The sequence below is a fragment of the Megascapheus bottae genome, chromosome X, assembly GCF_031878675.1.
Source record: "Megascapheus bottae isolate mThoBot1 chromosome X, mThoBot2.hap1, whole genome shotgun sequence".
Taxonomy (NCBI): domain Eukaryota; kingdom Metazoa; phylum Chordata; class Mammalia; order Rodentia; family Geomyidae; genus Megascapheus; species Megascapheus bottae.
The window spans coordinates 70,426,135-70,448,748 of record NC_143547.1 but is presented as its reverse complement, the minus strand read 5'-3'; the positions used below and the strand labels follow the sequence as shown (position 1 = coordinate 70,448,748).

The 22,614-nt window shown below is 39.7% G+C and overlaps 1 protein-coding gene across 4 annotated transcripts in view; it reads right to left on the bottom strand.

Annotated features, from left to right (window-relative positions):
- Positions 1–562: 562 nt before the first annotated feature.
- Pwwp3b (PWWP domain containing 3B) overlaps positions 563–22,614 on the bottom strand; it is a 100,691-nt gene continuing 78,639 nt past the window's right edge. For 3 of the 4 annotated variants that reach the window (XR_016533796.1, XR_016533795.1, XR_016533794.1), the window contains exons 2-3: positions 1,934–2,074; positions 563–743 (exon numbers count right to left, since the gene is read on the bottom strand). The gene's annotated coding sequence lies outside the window, so the exon portion shown is untranslated. Of the gene's footprint in view, positions 744–1,933; positions 2,075–2,696; positions 2,798–22,614 lie in introns of those variants that run through there. The other variant, XR_016533793.1, reaches the window with a different exon arrangement.

The window sequence follows — 22,614 nt, the reverse complement described above, 5'->3', positions numbered from 1 at the left end:
TTCCCTCACTGCTATAAACCAGAAGTTCTAAATCTTGTGTTAAGAAAAATCTCCCCATAAAACATTGTTGAAAACCAGCCAGGGCAGGAAACTTCATGACTTACCTACAACCAAACAACAAATAATAGCTGGAAATGGAGTTTTCACTTAAGTGATAGAACATCATGCTTGAACAAAAAAGCTAACAAACAGTGCCAGGCCTCTGAGTTCAGGCACAAGAATTGGCAAACAAAAAATGTGTGATTCAGTAAATATGAATGGACCCGGAAAATCTGCATTGGTAGCAATATAAACCTGTTGATGGTTACAACACTAGTCCCCAGTAAGCCAGAAATTCATTTGCTGTTCTGATAAGCTAGTTAATTCATTATTTTTTCCCCAAAGAAAATGCATTGGGGAATGACTTACCCTCATGCTTCATACAATTTTAATCGCTTTCTAATTTATTTGTTATCTTTAATAAAATAATGTAAACCTAGTTAATAGTAACATGGAAAGAAATATATTTGACTCAGTGTTGACAAAAATAAAAAATAAGTCAGCTTATGCATTCCAACAAAAGTTTTATTTCTAACATGAATAAGTTAAGTCAGATAGATGTGCAAAAGGTCACATAAAGTCAACTGTCATTTTGAGGGTTGAACTTTGGAGCACAAAGACCTTACTGGGATAGGTGAAAACTAGAAAATTAAAGAGCAAACACATCTCTTCCTCCATCCATTTCTTCAATCTGTGTTCAGTAACTGTAACAAAAGATAAGAAAATGTTTGTAAGCCACATCCATGCACTAATGAGTAACTAAATCTAAGACAATCTTATATATACATATTACGTCAACAAGGACAAACTAAACTTTTCCTCTTGTGGCACAGCATAGATACCATAATGCTTAGGAATTGGTTGGTGTTGATGATCCTGTTCACTACTGTCAATGTCCATCATTTATCCTGAGAGGACACATTGCAAATTTAGTATTCTGCATTATTTGCACAATAGTATGTATTCCCTGAAATTCTGAGATATTTGTTGCTTCCATATCTTCAAAACAAAACTAGGATGTTTGCAGATGTGAAAACTAAGAAGGAAAGAGAAAGGAAGTACAAAAGATAATTCTGAGCTGGGCATGGTGGCTCACATATGTAATCCTGGCTGTTCAGGAGGCAGAGATCTGAGAATAAAGGCTCAAAGCCAGTCTAGGCACAAAAGGACATGAGACCCTTATCTCCAATTAAATTCTAGAAAATGTGAAGTGGGGCTTGGCTCAAGGGTAGGATGATAGCCTTCAGCTGAAGAGTGCAGGGACAGTGCCCAGGCCGAGGTCAAGTCTGATTACCCACAAAAAAAGGACAATTTCCAATTCAGCCATAAATATTAAACTTTGATTATTCTATACAATATAAAACACCCATTTGAACATTCATATGTTAGCCATAAGATACAGAATCACTTGATATTCTCAAAGTTAGCAGATGTGAAAACTAAGACAGATGGAGAGGATCAAAGAAGACAATATCTGATTCAGCCATAAACAAAACACTTTGAATATTCTATGTAATAAAACACCTATTCTTAATGTTTATATGTTAGCCATGATATACAGACCCACTTGATCTCCTTAACATTTGACCACACTGCCAAAAGTCAACCCCTTCAAAAGCATTGTCCATGGAAAAAGTTAGAGTTTTGTGCCTGAGCAATGGAGGCAGAGCTTCCCCTGGTGACCTTTCCCCACTGGCCTCTACTACCTGCTCTGCACAACATATGTGAGCATAAGTGCCTTCAGTTCATGCTAAATACGAATACATTCTGAATTTTGGATTATCAAGTCAAATTTCCAACTTGTTACTGAATTGAGAAAGAAAGCTTCAAAGCATAAAGCTGTCAGTGCATGAAAGCAAAGGTTAAGGTGATGGTGAAGGTTATAAAGCAGTACCTGCACTCCTATTGGAGGCCATTTTCTACTGACAGCAGATCAGCTTTGGTGTTTCCTCCTGTGGGTAATTTTCATCTTCTTCTTTTTTTTCCTCTTATCCTGCAGTTTCTTCAGTTTCTTCATGGTCATGCTCAGTTTCGTCTTTAGTGAAGGAAGAGAAAGAATGAATTAGGGACCAGGAAGTAATAGAGAAAAGATGCCAGGTTATCCCCAATTACCATGCCTTGGACTGTACTTTCAGGAGAAAGCGAAGAATGGGAACCTGTGGGAAAAGAAGACTGACTTTGCGTGTCTGTGGCCTCCATCGCTGCACTTTCTGTGACATGTGTTTTAAACAGTTTGGTAGCAGGTGGCATACTTGTCAAGACTGTGAGGTCATTTTAGGACAGGGCTTCTGCCTGGGCACACTGGGGAGGATGGAGATCCATGTCTTAGTCAGGGCAGTTAAGCTCTGACCATGGCCTGAAGGGGAGCGTGCTGTGCCCGGAGAAGGGTCTGAGAGGGCAGGAGGGCTGTGGTGGCCTGGTGAGCACGAGCGTGTCAGTTGTTAGTGTGATGTGGTCAGGCGCCCAGGTCCCTGCTCCCTACACTGCAGCCATCAAGCCCACGTCACCCTGCTCTACGTGAGCCTGTGCTGAGGACGGCTGGGGCATGGGCCCGGGCCCGCCCAGGTCATTAAGGTGTTGAAGTCTCAGGGGTTCAGAATAGAGACAGGAAACAAGACCCGGGGACCGAAAGCTCACAAGGACCCGGCCTTCCTCACCTTCCTCCCAGCTGACTTCCTTGTCACTGTGGTCCTCCTCCCGTTCCTTGTCATCCTCCTCCTTACCATCCTTGTCCTCCACCCCCTCGTGCTCTCCAGCCTGCTCTTTGTCCCTCTCGTCCCCATCCACCTTGTCTTCCCCTTGGTTGTTGCCGCCATGTTCCTTGTGTGCCATGTTGTCATAGTAGTCACCCTGCCGGATAAGCCTCTCCTGATCTTCCGGGGGTCCCGGCTCCCCGGCCCCCCAGGTGGCGGCCAGAGATTGAGCCTGTGGGCGGGCGGGGGCCGCGTGTCCCTGTCGCCGTCGCCCTGGAGGCGTCTCGGAAGGGCGGGCGAGGACAGGGCCACAGTTGCTGTTAAGATGGCGGCCACCCACAGCAGAGGCCACACGATGGGTTGGTGCATCTGCGGTTCCGGGGCGCCCGGGGCGCTGCTCCAGCGGCTGCTGCGCGAGGCTGACTTGCCTGACAGGGCGGGGGACAGGGCGGGGGACACGGCGGCGGATGGGCCTCAGCTCTCACGATGCGGATCCAGGTGGTGAGGAAGAGGATGACCAGAACGAAGCGGATGACGACGACCAGCAGGAGGAAGAGGACCAGAAGGACATTCTCCGCTAATTCCTCTGGCATTGGTGAGCCGGGGAGACCCGCGGGTCGGTCTTGCACGAAGAGGCGAGTAGGGGACTGGGGAGACCCGTGCGAGGGTGGGCGGTGAGGGCGGCACAGCTGAACCGCGGGAGGGGCAGCGCGCACGTGACCCGTGCTGGGCTGCGCAAGCGCACAATGATGGCTACGTGAGTCCGCCCTCGCATGTCATAGAGGAGGAGCTGGGTTGATGACGTGCAGGGGGCGGAGCGTCAGCCCACTTCCATGCACTTGCTTCTGCTTGCAGGGAGGAAGAAGCGTCAGCTCCACCCCACCCACAGGGAGCGGGGAAGCACCATCACCTTCCGGGGGAGGAGCTTGGGTGCCATTATATCTGGGGGAGGAAGGTTAGCTCCACCCCCATTCACAGGGAAGGACGAGCTGCACCCCCACTCCCGTCCACAGGGAGGAAACTCAGCCCCACTGGACACGCGGCTGGCAGCTTCAGCCCCTCCCCCACGGCGAGGACTGTGAGCCCCACCTGACCCATGGGTAGAAGCTTCAGTACCCCATCCAGGAAAGATGCCTCAGTCTCTCCATCCAAGGAGAGGAACCTCAGCCCCACCCAGTGCTGGAGGATAAGCATCAACACTCCCAGCTTTGGACAGGAGCATAAACCCCAAGTCAACCACAGGCCACGCTGCTAGACAGTATGGGAGAGACAGACAAGATGGTGGAGAAGGTGTGAACTTGGGGCCACACAGCAGGAGGGACAGCACACATGGCATGATGGCCTGATGCTGTGTCCCAGCTGAAGGGACGCTGTGTCAGCTCCTACCTCCAGCTATTGGGAGAAGAATCAGCCTCTAAGTCCACATATGAAGAGGGGCACAGAGATGACATCCTCAGTCCCGGCATGAGGACGCATGTTAGCTCCATCCCTTTCACAGTTGGAAGTGTCAAACAAGCACGAGGGACACTGTGTCTTCTTTCACCCATCCGAGGAGTATCAGCCTTCCCAGGAAGTTCTGTAAATGCCAGTTCCACCTCTTCCCATATGGAGTAGTATCAGCCTCACCCTTACTGTCACTGATGCTGCCCTCATGTGACTGGACCTCATGCAGGATAGATTCCACCATGCTGTGCTGATGCTGGACCAGAGACTGAATGTCACCCAATGGTCACTTCCCTCCTACAGAGCTCTAAGTGCTCCTGGTGACTAAGAAGCTGTGATACAGGTGTGCTTAACTTGGGCAGGTTTTTGACCATATCCAGGTTTGTAAAAATGCACACAAGGTCTGATCTTTGTCTTCTACAACTGCATGCAAAGCTATTGTGGATTGCTCCTGTGGAATGGAGCCCTGGGACTATAGCAAATGCTTTTCACTCATCTTAGCCTCGGAAACAAGTTGTAATAGGTTGAAAATAGGTGTTTGAAAGTCAAAAAATTATAAATATAAATATAAATTATATGCAGTATAGAAGAGAGATAATTTGCACATGTTACCATAAATTTTTATGCCAGTTGTGGGACTTGAACTCAGGGCCTGAGCACTGTCCTTGGGTTTTCTCAAGGCTAGACCTCTACTCTTGAGCCACAGCACCACTTCCAGCTTTTTTCTATGTATGTGATGCTGAAGCATTGAACCCAGGTGTTCGTGCATACTAGGCACTCTACCACTATGCCAAACTCCTGACCAAATAAATAATTTTGTTAAATATCAAAACCAGAAATTTTGAAATTCAACTGATTTGCAGTTTTTATTTGGGACAATATTGTAGGAAGAACTACCAAGTCTCCTGCAGCTCATTTGAAGGGGAAATAGTGCACTTTTCTCCTTGCTTACAACTATGGAGGCAAGTTGGGAAGCAATCAGGAGTAGAGGGTTTCAAGGTTTCAACTGCATGTGTACACCATGGGTGTTCGTGTCAGATGTGGCATTGATTTCGGGCTCTCTTCCAAGAACACAATATATGTTTTGCTCCGAGTGAAGGGGAAGTAAGATGATTTAGTGGTTATTTTCCATCATTTCTCTCTCTGGAGAAGCATAGGAGACAAGAGGACAGTTGCTATTTTCTCGTCTGGCTACTTCCTGCTGGCCATGAAATGAATAGGGGATTAGAAGCCTTATGCTCTCACAGTCAGGTCTTAAACTTTTGAGCAGAAAAATAGCTTTGACATGCTTCTGGGTTGCCACCTAAGAGATGTCATGCAATTGGTCAGCAAATTCTCTGTGAGTCTGCAATGACAAAAGTGTTAAGAGTACTTATGTGTTTGAAACAACAGCTGATTAAACAATTTCGTTATTACAATTGAATAATAATTAAGGCTGACATTATAGATGCCACTGAAACTTTTTTGGTGTTACAGTGAGAAATGCATGGATCGAGGCGTTTGGTATTTTTTTCTTTTTTCCAGCATTGCATCCAATGTGGCTTATATACATGGGGAAGAGAGATACTAGTAACAGTAGTTTTATATCAGTCTATTAATTTTGACCTCAGGAACAATCTTAGATTAGCTTTTAAATCACAGACAATTACATGCCAATTTTCCCATTTTATAGCCCCTGTCTTATAAAATTCAAGACATACTCACACCATCTGATACTTACTTGAACATTCTTTGGGTTGTCTTTATTTCTCCCTTTTTCCAGTTTTGAACAAACCTTTAAGAAAATTCTTAGTTCCCAAATCCTCTCTTAGCCAAAGAAATTCATTTTTCTGTTTCTTCAATTCTCTTTCCAAAGGCTTTCTTTAAAGCCTTTCTTTTGACTTTTATTTCCTTACTTATTTTTTCCTTTTATTTATATTCTGAAATAACAAAACTCTTTATACTGGAATAACATAGTTTTACAAAATACTCTGTATTTCTGCCACCAACAAACATAATCTCTACTTTTAAACATAAGTAGGTAACCAAGAGTAGAATACATTTAGAACACTGTTATCAAGGCTTTCTGGTTAATACAGCATCTCAGTACAAATGGTGATAAAACTCAAAGTTGTCAACAAACTTTAGTAGAGTTTGTACCAAGTTTCCAGCCTGGCAAACTTGACTTAGAGATGTACTTTTTAGTTAAAGTAAGATAGGGAGGCTAATGAAGAAACTAATATAAATTCCAGAAGTTCATAAGTTTAACTCTTCAGTGAGAGGGAGAGAGAGAGACAAACCCCAGTGTGGATCAGCCTGGCCAATCACTTTCACAACGATGGTGATCTTAGGTTCCTCAGTTGCACCATTGGAAGCCCTTAGTGGGAGAAAATTACTCAGGCCTCCCCATTCTAGTAGTTGAAAGACTGAGACTTGCAGATCTGGCCGTACCAAAGGTGAGAGTTTCACTCCTGCGGGCAGTCCAATGTTTAATGTTCCCATGTTCCAGAGAGTGGACAAGGCTTAAAGGGAGGCTGCGGATTTAGTAAGGCTTTTGCCAAGGGTCCTTTGCTATAATAGAACAGGCACCTGGAAGAGCAGATAAAATGTAGCAGACCCCCATTTCAGGAGTGTTCTAGCATAGAGCGGTCTATTTGGGTCTGCACAGTAGCTGCCAAAAGTTGGCCCTTAACTATAAGAAGTCTCTCTTTTTATCTTTTAAAGACCACATTAAGTAGCGCCTGTTGAAGTGTTTGGAAATCCTGCTCAGGTTTTTGAAGTCTTTTTGTGAATATCGGGTATGTTGGCTGATAAATTGAATGTGGAGGAAAAAATTATCCCTCTAAGGAGTTCAGATCAAGTTCTGTATATTTCATGAAAAGGAAGAATTTGAAGGGATAGCAGGTTGTGGAAACTCAGGAGGATTGTCAGCTAAGAGAATCTAGAGTGCAGAAGGAGGCTTTACAGAGAAGGGGTTTGCTTAGAGGGGACAGTTTCAGCTAAGAAAATCCGGAGTGCAGAAGAAGAATGTAGTGACAGTCAAGAGCATAGAAAGAAAAAAAGGCTGGGAAATAGGGAACCTCTGACCACTTTTAGTTATAAAAAGTTTTTTACCTAATTGGCATTGTGGCCAAATGGAGGCATAGAGGCAATATAATTTCTAAGGCTCATAAATGTTTTATGAGACAGCCAAGGGTAGAGTTAGTATCTCAGAAGTAAGGGAAGGATTTGGAGGCTTTGAATACTCTATTTGGGGTATTCCCTGGAGGAGAATTCTGCCAGCAGAAACAAAAATGCCTTTGGTGGGCAGAGGGATATCTCTTCTCTACTACCAAAGGAGACTCCTTGAGGTTCAAAAAGAAGTCATAACTCCCAGTACACTTACTGATAGGATGGAAGACCTTTGAGCCTGGATGAATAGAAGGCTCTTACCTCTTCAGATGAAGGCAAGGGTAGATGTAGGAGACAAAATGGTGAATGGCTTTTGCCTGGAGTTTGAGATATTCAGGTAGTAGAAGGAAGAATACAGCACTGGACTTAAAATTGAGTTTACCAGTCAATCAATATAAGCCTAGGTCAAGGGTTAATCTTGTTTATGTGGCAATGGGGCAGCAGGAGACTGACAAACCAGGGGTGAAGCTCTTCTCTGAGTCATTCATTCATTATCAGTCTCCAGTTAGTAGTAAATAACCTTGAGTGATTGACTGGCTCCAAGAATGGTATTGATGGAGAGAGGATGGAGAGAGAGAGAGAGAGAGAGAGAGAGAGAGAGAGAGAGAGAGAGAGAGAGAGAGAGAGAGAGAGAGAGAGAGAGAAAGAGAGAGAGACAGAGAGAGACAGAGAGAGAGAGAAACCTCAGTAAGGATATTCTCCACTGACGGCTCTGTAATTACATTAAAATGTAAGGGAAATAAAAAGAGCTGAAGGGGAAAATTCAATGGAATTTTGGGAGGAAAGACTGGGAAGCACAACCAAGTCTTCTTCAGCCCAGTTGAAAGGGAAATGGCACAACCCACTTACAACTTGAATCCCTTTGAATACTAGGCAGAGGGGGCCAATAGAAATGGGGTGAAATGGAGGAAGAGTGGGTGAGCAATGTAATTTGATGGAGGAGATTCAAGGTCTCAAGAGTATCTGTGTTCACCAGATGTGTCAGAATCAGATGTGGCCTTGGTCTCAAGGTCTCTTTCATGACCGCAGGGTGTGTTTGTTCAGGGGGAAGGGGAGAGAGGATGATTTACTGGGATCAGCATAATTCTAAACTATGGCTGCCAGGAGGCAATGTGAGCGCTTTCAGTTTAACTTTCCATCAATTAAAATCTTGAACAGCCAGTTACTGCTTTCTCACACCTGTAATCCTAACTGTTTAATACGCTGGGATCCAGAGAATTATAGTTGGTAGGCAGTTCTGGCCCGAACTGTGAGGTTCCATCTCCAAAATAAGCAGCATGAAAATAGCAGAAGGTGTGGATTAAGTGGTGCAGCACCATCCCAGGGAGCAAGCTGAGTGTAAGACCTGAGTTCAAACCCAGTGACTGACATATATATATATATATATATATATATATATATGCTCATTCCAGAACCAGAGATTCTAGGAGGCATGACAGCAGCTTGCTAATGTCTTTGTAGTGACATAGTCTCCAGGAGACACTATCAAAAAGGCCTGTTTTAGTTGCAATATACACACATGTAAATGATTTGCTGGAGTTGTGGAAGTGCATTCGTTCAAGGTGAAGCCTTGGAAGGCTTTAGGTAAAACTGTCATTGATGAATATTTATCCCAGAGCCCAAAGGTACTTACAGTTGGTGAGTTTGTATTTCAGTGAAACTGCAATTTAAAAAAATAAATTTTAAAATGTATTTTGAACTGATTCATAAACATTTAAAAATGTATGTTTTAGGGTGGTATTCTGTGATTTTTTGATAAATATACACATTCTGCAATGTTTGATCTGGGTTTACCATATCTGTCTTCTCATTTATTTCTCATTACTTTCTCATGAATGAGTCCAAAATCATTTGACTTCTTGTACATTATTTTTGCATAAATTAGATCTTTTGTTGCAATATCTAATCCTTACAATGCCAATGATTCTCTGGCATTTGGTTTATCAAATTAAATGTTAGAACTATGTTCTAGTTGGCAGAACAGTATGCTACATGCTCACTTTTTGTAGACTTCTTAGGAATATTCATGTTTTGAGTGTTTTGAATGCATCTGTTCAAAGAGTAGGCCATGCCATATTGCTGACCCTGCACAAATATGAATACAGTTAAAATTGTACCTGTAAAGATTATATCAAATGGCAGAATTTTTTTACTTTTACCCTAGGAAAGTGAAGTTGCACTGAAAGACAATGTTCATACATAAGCACTTGATAGAACACATTAGCCCAATCTATAATAGCAAAAGTCTTTTCCAGTAGTTGATTGAATGGAATCAATAATCTCAATAGTATTGGATATGAAGTCCTTAATGGACAAGATTAGGCTTTAAGATGCTAAAACAGCAGTAAACCTTTTTGAGGCACCATTCATTCTTTGTATATTTAAGAACAGCTAACTTTGATTACTAAATGGAGAAACAGTAAGGATTATTGCAACTATATATGACTTTCTAATGGATTATTATTCCAGGGGGCCCTGTTTTTCTTTTCTTTTAGGCCATATTGACTAGGTTAAGTGGGTTGATCCTGTGGGTCCCATTTTGTCAAGTCAGTTTGTAAGTGCTGAAAGACTTAATTAAAAATCATTATTGATTGTGCTGCAGCACCAGTGTTCAATGTTTAAGGGAAATGAGCACTGTGATTGTTCAACATTTAGGCAAGGAAATGCTTAGGGTGAAGTGTAACTATCTGTCCTCTATTTTGTGTTTAGTAACTCCTCTAATATATAATAGCTACTTTGTACAATTTGGGAGCACTTCCAGGAATTTAGGATTATTCAGTCTTCAGTGTTGATTAGGTTCAGTTCATAAAGCTCTCCTAAATGATGCATTTTCATAGATGAAAGCAGTTCACAGCCTATTTGTAGGCACAGAGCTAATAATAATCACATTTTATCTTCTACTATTACTTTGTTAAAATCCATGGATTATAGCAATTTTAGTTTTAAAGGACATAATTCAGTGGCATTTGGTACATTCACAGTTTTATGCAGCCCACCATCTGTGCCTAGTTTCAAAATAAAGCCTCACCCCAAGAGGAAATCGTATTCATTAGGCAGACCTTTATTTTCCCCATTGCATTCCTCCTATAGCTGTTAGAAATTATGAGTGTGGTTTCTATTTCAACCTGTTTGGAATATGTGATGCCAATAAAATCATACAGTATGTGACCTCTCACTTGCTATAATGATTTTAAATCCATCAATGGGGTAGCTAGCACATGTTAAACATGTTAGCACTCTTTTTATAGCTAAATAGCATTGTTGATCTATCACATTTTGTTTATCCAAAACCTGATGGCTTTCTTGGAATAAATGTACTTTTAGGACTGGAAGTGCTAGATGATGTAATAATTACATATTTAGCTTTTTTTTATTTCTTTGGTTGGTTGTGAGGCTTGAACTCTTGGCCTATGATTGTCCCTGAGCTCATCAGCTCAAGGCTAGCGTTCTACTACTTGAGCCACAGTGCCCCTTCCAATGTCTAGCTTTCTTGAAGAACTGTCAAATTGTTTCATATCAGTAAGTCACAAGAATTTTGGCTTCTCCACATCATTGTCAAGTGTTCACTTGCTGTCTCTATCTTTCTCTGTTGTTCTCTGTTTCTGTCTCTCTCTGTGTCTCTGTGTCTCTTGTCTCTATCTCTGTCTTTCTCTGTCCCTCTCTCATTATGGTTTGAATTCAAGGCCTGACACATATCTGGCAGATTCTCTACCACTTGAGCTATGCCCTCAGCCTTCTCTGCTTTCATTAATTTTGAGTATAGGCTCACATTTTTGCCTAGTTTAACTTGAGGCTTGGTCCCTTTGTTTTAAGATTCTTGCAGAGCTGCTATGAAAGGTATACACCACCATGTGAAGTTGAGAACGAGTTTGGCCAACGTTTTGCCCATTCTGGCCTTCAACTGTGATCCTCTGGATCTCCACTTCCCAAGTACTTATCATTACAGAGTGACCAAGCCTGGTTTTCATTCTTTCCTTATTTCATTGTTTAACTAAGAGGGTATGATAGCACATTGTGGTTTGGTGTGCAGTTTTATATTTAACAATGACAATGATGATAGGCTAGAAATTTTTGTCCCTTCTGGAGATTAGCACTGTATCACGTTGAGCCACAGTGCTACTTCTGGTTTTCTGGTGGTTAATTAGGAAGAAGAGTCTCAGAGACTTTCCTTCCAGGGCTAGAATCAAATAATCTCAGCCTCTGGAGTAGCTAGGGTTGTATGTGTAAGCCACCTGTGCCTGACTCTGATTTTATGATTTACTTATCTGTGTTCCTTTAATATATTTTGAGTTAATTTTAGTTTACAATAAAATATAGAGAAGTGTAATTTTTATTTTCATATTCATATCCTGTTTTCTCATACTTGTTTTGCCAGTCCTGGGCTTGAGCTCAAGGCCTGAACACTGTCCTTGGACTTTCTCAAGGCTAGAGCTCTACCACTTGAGCCTCAGCACCACTTCCGGCTTTTTTCTATGTATGTGGTATTGAGGAATTGAACCTGGATCTTCGTGCATGCTAGGCAAGCACCCTACCACTAAGCCAAACTCCCGGCCCCTCATACTCTTTTTGAAAAGAATTTTCTCAATTAAATGATCTGGATAGCACTGCTAAAATCCAATTGACTTAGATGCATGAGTTTATTTCTTGAGTACCTAGATATATTCTATTGAGCTATATACCTATTCATTATATGAGTGCCACACTCTTATGATTACTGTACCTTTTTGTAAATTTAATTTTATTATCAGGGTGATGGACAGAGGGGTTACAGTTACATATGTATGGTAGTGAGTACATTTCTTCTCAAACTTTGTTACTCCCTCCCATTTTTTGATTACTGTAGCTTTGTGCTGTTTTGTCACTGCATGTGAGGCCTCTAAATTTGATTTTCTTTGTCAAAATCACCATTCTTTGTCTCTTGTATTTCCACATAACATTTTACCATCTCCTCTTTCATTTCTGAAAAAAAAATCTAAACCCACTAAGGTTTGGAAAGGGATGGTATTTAATATATAGCTACCTTTCCATATTACCACTTTGAGCCACAGCTTCATTTCTAGCCTTTTGGTAGTTAATTGGAGATAAGAATTTCATGAACTTTCCTGCCTGTTCTGGCTTCAAACTTAGTAGCTAGAATTACAGGTTTGAGGCACCAGAGACCACCCAATAGTCCATTGTTTAAACTTTACATTTTATTGATGAAGGCAGAGGTTTCATGATCCAATGACTTCTTAGAGCCCAGCTTCTGTATTCTGCTGTTTTGGAGAACAAGCCTTTTACATATGAGCTTTAGGTAATAACACTTCATATTCATATCATACCATATGAAATAAGAGCTAAGTCTCTCTTGTTCTTTACTTCCCGGGCTGGCTTTGAACCTTGATCCTTAGATCTCAGTCTCCTGCATAGCTAGGATTATAGGCATGAGCCACGGCACCCAGCAAGCATGAAGTTTAGTATGACTTACTCTTCCACTTATGGGTGTTTACCTTCTGGATGGTTATCTATTTCTTTTTCTTATAAAATTGCCTTGCCAAATCTGTAGAAAAATTTAGAATAGTAGTGGAAAGAGCAGAAATCATCTCCTGTTCCCGAATTTGGGGAAAATTTTTAATTTTTCATCATTATATCTGATAATATTTATGGGATTGTACCTAACAGGTGAGAATGTTTCCTATAATTCTCAGTCTGTTAAATGTGTTTGTTATTAAAAAAAGTGCTCATAATTTGTCGTTTGTTTCTTCCTCCATCTTCTGAAAACAGTATGATTTTTTTCCATTCATCTGTGTCTAGTCAATTGCCTATGAATATAACATGTTATTGTTTTACTATTTCCTGAGGTTTTTTCCCCAGCAATTATACTGATTTTTACATGATAGTTGATATTACTTTCCTAGAATAAATTCCCCTCATTTGTATAATTCTTTTTAATTATTGATGCATTAGTATCACTAATACTTTGATCATGACTTGTCTATATTCACAGTGTTTGATCTGTAGGTCTTTTTTTGTTCTGTTTTTGACTTTGTATTAGAATAATACAATCTGGGTTACAAAATAGGTTTTTTCCCCATCTTTTAAAGGAAGAGTTTGTAAAAGATCATTGCAAATTCTGCTTTAAAAGTAGAAGTAACTAGCAAAGTCACCTAGATAACCTGGACCTTTTGATAAAAAGGGTGAGTTGGGCTAGTTATTTGATCTTGTGTAATAGACCTTTTGAGATTTTTTTGTTTCTTTTTGACTTGGTATTGGTGCTTTTTGCCTTTCTAGTAACATGTGTATATTATAGGTTAGAAAATGTATGACATACAAATTCCTTCAGTGTTCTAAAGTATATTTTTAATGAATTAATTCGGGTTGTAGCCTGAATCCACATACTAAGCAAGCACTGACCTAAATCTTCAGTCCCTATAATTGGTTTCCACTTTCTGACATGGATAATGAAATACCTCTTTCATTTCTGAAATTTTATATTTAGCTCTCAAATTTTCCTTGGTGTCAGCCCATTTTATGTTATTAACACTTAATTCCTGAGAATGGGTTCTTTATATATGATAGAAGTTATTTGGCTCATCTTCATGGGAATAAGAAGATGACAAGCAGCAACAGGTGAGAGACTTTCTCCCTTGTCAACTCATGACAAAAGAGAGTAAGAGATTGGGAGCAAATGAGGAGTTCTGACCTTACCCACTCTTGTAATAACTAATCCACTTCTATAATAATCTCAACAGCAGAGTCCTCATTGACCTCTTATTAGGTCCTACCTCCTAACACTCTTGAAGATTAAGTTTCTAACACATAAACATTGGGACATACATTCAAACTATACCACTTGGTCAGTCTAACTAAAAACTACAACTTTGTATTGATTGTCTTTGTAAACAAAAAAAAACTTTTGGGCACTGTTTCTCTTTATTTTTTATTCTCAATTTTATTACTCTTATCTTTGTAATGACTTTCGTTTGTAACTGAAATGTTCTGTTTGGGAAAGTATATCATTGGATTATGAATTCTTTTAAAATCCATGCTTTTAATTAGGGACTTTGTTTATATTAACTGTGATTGTTGCTCATATAGTTCCTTTTAATTGGATATTCTATTATTTATGGAGATTAAATTCTCATTTAGGATGAGGGTTAGCCAGTGTTAGAAATAGTTACTTACATTGCTTGGACCAATTCCATCTTTTATCCAGATGTACTTCTGGTATTTTGGGGAATATTTCAATAGTCAGTTAGGTAATTTACAGCTCTGCCTAAACATTCAGTGTCTACTTGTGCAGAGTCTGCCTATCAGCCACAGACAATATTAGTGCGTTCTTGAGCACATCCTACCACATGCATAGTTTCTGCACCTAGTCATGGCTTTTGGATCTCATTATATTAGAATATTCAGAGCATGTTTTGGATATTTTCCATTTTAAAAAGGTTTTTTATAGTGTTTTTTTAACCCTAACTAGCATCATTACCTTGGGGGCTGTAGAGTTACAGAATTGCGACTGATTTTTCCCCCAATTCTCTGAAAATAAGGCAGTTTATTAAAAAAATAGACCCCAGGTAAGATAAATGAAGTAATAACTGAGACTGGAACATTTCAAAAAGCTTTCAAATAGATCAAATAATGATAATTATCTGAGGATAAGATTTTTCAAAAACTTTAACCCATTTTTTGCCTCTACTGGTTGCCAGGCTACAAGTTTATCGGACAACATACTGGAAAAAGCAGTTGATTTCATAGATCTGAGGTTAAATTAAGTAAGATTAAATAAACCATATTGTTCTACACATTTTCCTAATTTTTCTTTTTCTTTTAGTGGTACTGGGTTTTATCTCACTTTATTTTAATTTAATTCTTTTAATTTTCATGATTATTTTAAAGATGATATACAGAGAAGTTACTAATGAGTACATAAATCAGCTAATGAGTACATTTCTTTTTGGGACAATGTCATCCCTTCTCTCTCCTTCCCCAGTTTTTACCCCCAGTGAAATCATTATGGAGATATTATAGAGATTCTTTGGTTGATGTATTCCTGTACATGTATAAAGATAAGACAATGATATCTGTTGAAATTCCTCTAAGTAAAGGAAAGGGAGATGAAGAAGAGCAATAGAAGGAGCAAGTGACATTGATTAGGTGGATTGTATGTTTTCTGGAGTTGTCTCAATAAACACCCTGTTGTATAGCTAATGTATGGTAAGAAAAACCTTTTTAAACAACCAAGTAGTTCTGTTGCTAACCTTACCATACCATTCGTTGTCACATATCTGAAGGAATGTAAGTCTATATTCAAAAGGGATAGTCACATACCCACTTTAGGGGCGGGGGGGGCTTTCATTTTATTTATTTAACTTTAATTTGCAAAGAAGATATACAGATGGGTTACACTTACATAAGTAAGGTAATTTTTCCCCTACTGACTCCAATTACCCCGAAGTTGTAGAAGTTCATTTTCTTTTTTTTTAATTTAATTTTATTGTCAGGGGTTACAGTTACATATGTAAGGAAGTAAGCACATTTCTTATTGAATATTGTTACCCCCTCCCATGTTTTCCTGCCATTAACTCCCAAAAAGTTGTAGAATTCATTCCAGCATATTGTCTCATGAGCGTCACTGTTGAATTGGTTCACCCATTGTCCAGTCATTTCTGTGATTCTACTTCCCTTCCCCAAATCAGATAAACTTATATACAAGACAAAGAGTACAGAAAAAAATTTTAACAAAAACAGTGATATCATGGAATAAACCAAAAGAAAAAATGGAAACAACTGAAAACTGTAATAAAAATCCCTTTTGTTTCCATTTTTTTGGAGTTCATTTTGATAAGCATCATTTTATCTGGAAATATGCATGTAGCTAATGAACCATTGTGATACTCTTCTAAGAATATCCCAGGCATATTCTACTTATTACAAATAAAGGAAACCATACAGCCTATGTTTCACTGGGTCTGGGTTACATTGCTTAATATATTTTTTCCAAGACTTTCCATTTCCATACTAATGGGACAATGGCATTCTTTCTAAGAATAGGATAGAATTCCTTTGTGTATATACACCACATATTCTTGATCCTTTCATCCAGTGGAGGGTATCTGGGTTGATTTTATATCTTGGCTGTGTTAAAACAATGCTGCAATGAGTATGGTTGTGCTGGTGACATTAGTCTAGCCCTGGTTTGTCATTTGGGTAAATGCCTAGGAATGCAATTGTTTAATCCTTTGAGGAATCTCCATACTTCCCTCCAGACTGATTGAACAAGTTTATAATTCTACCAACAGTGTAACAATGTTCCCTATTGTTCACGTCCCTGCTAGTATCTTCTTACTGTTAGTTTTCTTGATAAGGGCCATTCTAACTGGTGAGGTAGACTCTCAATATTGTTTTGATTTGCATTTCTTTCATGGTCAGAGGTGTTGAATATATCTTCCTGTGTCTATTGGCCATTCTTTCTAAAAAGTCTGTAGCCCATTTATTAATGGGATTTTTATTTTTTTGAGGATTTTCTTTGGGGGAGGGTTTTGATTTTTTGAAACCTGAGTATATTTTAGATGTGAGGCCTTTGTGCAATGAATGCATAGCTAGTAAAGATCTTCTCTCATTCTGTGGGCTTTCTATTTATATTGCTGGCTATGTCCTCTGCCATGTAGAAACTCTTCAGTTCATGCAATCTAGTCTTTGATTTATTGTGATTCTATATCTTTACTTAGGAAGTTTCAACATGTGTCAAGGAGCCCTATTGTTTCCCCTTTCTCTTCCTGTAATTTTTTTTCGTGAGATCTGGCCTTACACTGAGGTCTTGGATCCATTTGGAATTGATTCTGCTGCAGGTAGATGTATGATCTAGCTTCAGTTTACCACACATGTATAACCAATTTTGCTAGCACTCTTTGTTGAAGATGCTGTCTTTCTTCCATCATTTGTTTTTGGCTCCCTCATCAAATATTAGGTGACTATAATAAGTCTATGGGTTCATTTCTGGGTCTTCTATTCTATTCCATTGATCCTCAGGCATATTCATGTGCCAGTACCAAGCTGTTTTTATTACTATGGCTTTGTAATAGAGTTTGAAGCTGGTATTGATATTCCTCCAGCAGTGTTATTACTGCTAAGGATTGTTTTAGATATTTATATTCCTTTATTATTCCATATGATTTTTTGAATTCCTTCTTTTATATTGTTGAAGGATGTTGTTGGGATTTTGACAGGTATCCCATCGAATTTGTAGATAAGTTTGGGCAGTATTGCCGTTTTCACCATGTTGATCCTTCCAATCCAGGAGAATTGGAGGCTTTCCCTCTTTCTTAAATCTGATTTAATTTCCTTTTTTGAGGTTTTAAAAGTGTTCATCATAAAGGCCCTTTATATCTTTGTTTAAGTTAATTCCTAGGTATTTTTCTTTGAATTGCTTTCCTGATTTCAGCTTCTCTCTTCTCATTGTTGGCATACAGAAAAGTTACTGTTTTTTTGTGAGTTAATTTTATATTCTGGTAATCTGCCAAACTTTTAGATCAGCTCAAGTAACTTGGGTGAGGAATCTGTGAGGTTCTTTAAATCCAGGAGAATGTCATTTGTAAAGAGGGAAAGTCTTGCTTCTTATTTACTCATTTGGATTCCTTTATGTTTGTCTCTTTCCTTATTGTTCTAGCTAAGAATATACTGAAGATGAGTAGAGAGAGCAGACATCCTTGTCTTATTCCTGACTAGAGGAAATGTTTTTAACTTTTCACCATTGAGTAAAATGCTGGCTGTAGATTTATCATATACAGCCTTTGTTATATTGAGGAATGTTCTATAGATTTGTAGCGTCTCCAGAGCTTTTATTGTGAAGTGGTATTGTAGCTTGTCAAGTGCTTTTTGTACATCATGTGGTTCTTGTCCTTGCTTCTGTTGATGTGTTGAATTACATTAATTGGCTTTAATATATTGAACCAGCTTTGCATCATTGGAAGAAATACTGTTTGATCCTAGTGTATGATTTTTTTGTTAGCTGTTTAATTCAATTGGCCAGAATTTTGTTGAGAAATTTTCATCAATGTCCATCAAAGAGATGGGCCTATAGTTCTCTTTCTTTGATGAGTCACTATCTGATTTGGGGATAAGGGTTATTTTTGCTTCATAGAAGGAGCTTGATAGTGATATTTCACTCATTTCTTTTTTGGGGAGATGTATTGTTGTTCAGGAAAGGAGATTATATATAGTTGTAGCCAGTGAGTAAATATGTTGGTAGGAATAAAAAATCTGAACTGAAAGTATAACAAGATAAACCAATTAGACACAGTCACAATGGTAACAAATACAGTCTAATTCACAGAAGAACAATTCAAGGGGTGAGTAGACTAAAGAAAATGAAGAAGAAGAGAGGGACCAGAAATAAAGGTAAACAAGTTAGAATGAAATTAAAAGAAGTAAGAAGAGATATAATGAAAACTAGAGGGATGGGAAAATAGGAATAAAGGAATAAAGAAAGTAAAAATAACAGAAAGAATAGACCTAACACCTAAATTTGTAAAAACTTATATAAGTAATAATAATGAAATTAAAAATACTAAGAAAAGGAGCCAGGAGTTTGGCCTAGTGGTAGAGTGCTTGCCTAGCATGCATGAAGGCCCTGGTTTGATTCTTCAGTACTACATTCACAAAAAAAGAAAAGCCAGAAGTGGTGCTGTGGCTCAAGTGGTAGAGTTCTAGCCTTGAGAAAGCCCAAGGACAGTGCTCAGTCCCTGAGCTCAAGGCCCAGGACTGGCAAAAAATACGAAAAAAAATACAGAGAAAACTTGGCGCCACATACTAGCTAGGCAGGCTCTCTACTACTTATGCCACACTCCCAGCCCTTTTTTGTTTCATACATTTTTTGATAGTGTCTCATAATTTTTTCTGGGGAGAACATCAGAGTAATGATACTAAAAATCAATTTTACACATGAGGACATAAAATGAATAAAATGTTTAAGAATGAATGTACGTGGGTTTTGGTGGCTTATACCTTTAATCCAAGTTACTTGGGATAATGAGATCTGAGCTTCATTGTTTGAAACCAGCCAGAACAGGAAAGTCTGTGAGACACATATTCAAGCACCAGGACTGGTATACACAAAGAAAGAAGAAGAAATATAACACCACTGTGTCCGTCAATTGGTGAATAGATTAGGAAAATATTTATTTATAGATTTATTATTCAGTAATAAGAAGGAGTTGGTCCTTATAATTGCTAAATCAAGTATGGAGCTGGTCAAATAGTATTAAGTGAAATGAACTGGTCACCAAATTTCACATATTGCATATTTCAATTTTCAGAAAAACCACAATTATGGAAAAAGAAAGCATATGAGCTTAAAATTTAAAGCTTAACAATTAAAATGCTATATGAATTATAAATAATGTATAAATATGACGACATGACCTGCTGCTGATGTTTCATGATATGGTTGTTATGGCATTTTAAAATTCAACTGAGTAAGCAGCGGAACCCAGACGCGGACCACAGGTGGCAGAGGAGACAGGAGGGGAAAGAAAGACTCCTCACCACCTTGGAACACCCACAGACAGAATGCAGAGGCGTGAATAATACAGCGGGTCCCCAAATCCATCGGGAAAGCAGACCGGTGCCAAACAATAGAACTTAACTCAGACCACTCCACCCCGCCCGAGAAAGACTGGCAGGAGCAGGGGGGCAAGGAATTTAGAATCCTGTCCCTTCCCTCAACAGCCCCTCCCTCAGGCCATTGATTGGAGATTGACAGGCAGGCTACCTAAGACCCAGCACCACACCAACGGAGGCAGAGCTGTCCCAGCTTCCACCCGCCCACCAGGCTCCTCTCCCAGGCCACTGGATCTGGAGAGTGGAGGGCGCTGGGACCCTGGCTTAGAACAGCAGGTAGGGTGTGCGGGAAAATAGGAGCCAGCATCTGCCCCCCCCCTCAATTCTTGAGCAGGGCATCCTCCAGCTGGGAATCCTAAGCAAGACAGCACCAAGGGGCCTCCCACAGTCACAGACTCTCTGACAAAGCAGAGGAAACACAGCAGGGACCTGAAGGGCCGACCAGCAGCCAAGCTTGCCTTCTGAGAATCAGAAAGGCACGGCTCCGCCATTGGAGCCCACATCCTCAGCTGGGCCCCACCCCTGGGAACAGAGCTGTCTCCTGCTGGTCCTACTGAGAGCCCCTGTAAACTCTCAATCCCCAGACCATTGGCTGGGGGCCGCCCCTGGAAGCAGCACAGGAAAACGTCTGCCAACTGCGCTCAGAAGGAAGCTTGCAGATCCATCCCATGGTCCACTGTGAGGTCACTGGATGGGCTAAGAGCTAGTCGTGCAGCAACACATACGTTTTATTCTAATACTTTCCAAACTTTGTACTCAAATACGCTACATACTTACCAACTTAGGTCAGTTATCCTCAGCTATACCTTTTCTTCATTACTACAATATTCTTACACTCCTACGTTAATCCTCTTGTACCTCCCCTGACCTCTCTCATTCTATTTTTCTATCTCTGGACCTCTGTTCGTCTTTCAACCCTTATAATGCATGGATCTACACTTGATGGCTGTTGAGCAACACTGTATATCTAGGTGTTTAATTATTCTCAAGGCTCAGAGGGACTTAAAGACAATAGAGATTGGATTGAGAGGCTTATTGTTTTGGGTATAAATCGCTTATCAGTGGATTATTAGACTAGTCAGTAACTGCACAAAAAGAAAGAGTGATAACACCAAAACTTCTGAACATCTCGTGTCTGCCAGCTACAGAGGTCTAGGTTGGTTATATCTGAAAAACTATAATCGTGTTTAGTATTAATCTTGCTCCCATTTTCAAATGGGCAGAACAAGAAACTCAAGAAAAATGTCAAATCAAGAAACAACATCCCCCACCCAATGTAAACAGACAATGGAAGAGTCACTGGCAAACCTAGAGGAGAGTCTTCCAAGTGCTATACAAATGCAACTGATAAACATCATTAATGAAAAATGTGAAAATATAAAGAAAGAGGTAAGGGAGGAAGCCATAGCTGAACAAGAGGAAACCATAAACAAGGTGATAAGTGAAAAAGAAGAAGCCATAAAGGAGGCCATAATAAAGGTTTTTCAAAGAAAGATGGATGAATTCATAGAATCCACAAATAAAAAAGTGACCGAACTCCAGCAAATGTCCAAAGAAAATAAAGCTACTGAACTAACCACTCAAATGGAAATCAAGGAGCTAAGGAAATCCATACATGATCTAAAAGAAGAGATGCAAGGCATCAAAAATGAGCAATTAGAAGCAAGGGAGATGAAAAATAAAGTAGATAGCTTTGATAGCAGGTTAGACAATGCAGAGGAGAGAATTTCCGGGGCTGAAGAGAATTTAGTTATTATAGAGAAAGAACAGAAAATGAGTCAATACAAATCTCAGAAAAATGAGAGAGCGCTTCAGGAGGTCCAAGATACAATTAGTAAGCCTAATTTAAGGCTAATTGGTATTGAAGAGGGCGTGGAGAAAGAGGTCCATGGTATTAGAAATATACTTCAAGGAATCATCTCAGAGAATTTCCCAAATATCCAGAAGGGCAAGCCCATCCAGATACAACAAGCTTTTAGAACCTCAAACAGACCTGACCAGAAAAGAACATCCCACCGCCACATTGTAATCCAAACTGGATCAACAGAAACCAAAGAAAGTATCCTAAAGGCAGCCAGGGAAAGGGATCAGTAACCTATAGAGGCAAACCAATAAGAATAACCCCAGATTTCTCAGCAGAGACCATGCAAGCAAGAAGTGACTGGAAGCATATATGTCATACCCTTAAGTCAAATAACTACCAACCAAGAATACTGTACCCAGCTAAGCTCTCATTCATAACTGAGGGAACAATAAAAACATTCCATTCCAGGGAAAAGCTGCAACAATATGTCGCAACAAAACCAATACTACAGAGAATTCTCAAAGATGTTCTATACATAGAAAACCAAAATAAATGCAATATAGGGAAACAAATGGCACCTAAACAGCATACCATCTAAGGACCACAAGAACTGTCAAGACACTGACCCTAATAAAAGTTTTTAAAAATGGTAGGAACTAATAAGTATCTCTCAATCCTAACTCTCAATATCAATGGACTTAACTCACAAATTAAACAGCATAGGCTGTCTAGTTGGATCAAAAAGCAAGGGCCATTGTTCTGCTGTCTTCAAGAGACACATCTTACCCAAAAAACAATCATCTTTTGAAAGTGAGAGGTTGGAATAAACTCTATCAAGCTAACGGCCCGCATAAACAGGCTGGAGTTGCCATCCTCATATCAGAT